We start from the raw sequence: 1,256 nt of genomic DNA, 5'->3' as shown, positions 1-1,256 counted from the left end.
CTTAATATGGAACAATAATCCTACTCAATAAACCCTAAAATTGAGTATTCCATTGAGTTTAGAAGCTGATAACTTAGGATACAAAAGGTGAGATATCAAACAAGTAGCCGATAAACCCCGATAAATGTAACAAAGCACAATAATTCATGAGGCCCCAAACATTTCTCATATCTTCGGGTTGCACATCATATGTGAGTCAGGTTTCAATCCTGGGATCTATGGGTAATGGGTCCACCACGCTTCCGCTGCGCCACTCTGATTTATAAAAAAATTGGACCATTTCTCGATAGGTGTGTGTCATCCTTCTACAGGGGTGATTCTAATCTTCTCTGTATCGTTCCAATTATTACTCGTTTTAACCTCTATTCGATTGTTTTTCCCCGATTTTGATGTTGACCTTATTCTGATTTGAATTAGGTTATACTAGAGAAATTTTAGAAAATTTGAAGCTCCTAACACAAGAAAAAGCTTGCTCAACAAGGCATGTGTCATCCATATAAATAGTCATTCTGACTTTTCTCAAGTATTGCTTGCGTAAGGACTAATAGCAAGCGAGCATATCTTGCATGAAAATGCAATATATGTTAAGGAAATTAACAAAATACCCTATGATAAGAGTTTATGATGCATATCGATTTTTATGTTTTCCGTTGTGCTAGAATAGAGGAGAAGATATTATGATATGTGGTCTGGGTGACTAATGGGTGTTATTTCCCCGTTCAATTTGTTTGAGTGTTTAGATTATGATTTCCTTGCTAGTTGATAGGAACATCTCCCTAATAATCATGCATGATTGATAGAAATATCTCCCTAACAAAGTATGCATGAGTGAACCAAGCTAAGATTAGGGCACTAGAGCTAGAGCAGTTTGCATGTAGACCTAGGCCAGTATATTTCTAATAGATTGAGCACCCTAGGATTATGAGTAGTGGTCATATGTCTAGACTTGAGTGCACCCAGAGATTGGATTAACCCTAAGGAACTAACCCCAAGCATCTTAAAAAACGCGAGATGAGGACTAAGTCACCTAGATGCCCCTAAGGACCTAATAAACCTCCATGACATCTAATAATGATTAAGAAAGCTTAACAAGCTTATTAATAGTATGAACAATATCATCAAAACCCCAAAGTCACTTGAGCTATTATTGAGTGTAGGGTCGAATCAAGGTCGACGTTTCAATCAAGTAAACTGATCTTGAAGAAGGACTTGGGATTACATGGATAGTTAGCTCGAGATGAGAACTTCTATTGAGT

General features: G+C 37.1%; 1 non-coding gene across 1 annotated transcript; it reads right to left on the bottom strand.

Moving 5' to 3' along the window:
• Positions 1–265: 265 nt before the first annotated feature.
• On the bottom strand, positions 266–370 carry LOC111797757. Its single transcript, XR_002815583.1, has one exon. It is a non-coding gene; the product is annotated as a U6 spliceosomal RNA (small nuclear RNA).
• Between the last annotated feature and the right edge of the window lie 886 nt (positions 371–1,256).

Source organism: Cucurbita pepo, chromosome LG06, assembly GCF_002806865.2.
Source record: "Cucurbita pepo subsp. pepo cultivar mu-cu-16 chromosome LG06, ASM280686v2, whole genome shotgun sequence".
Classification (NCBI taxonomy): Eukaryota; Viridiplantae; Streptophyta; class Magnoliopsida; order Cucurbitales; family Cucurbitaceae; genus Cucurbita; species Cucurbita pepo.
Note: the sequence above shows the minus strand (reverse complement) of the source record. Positions and strands in the feature narration are given on the sequence as shown.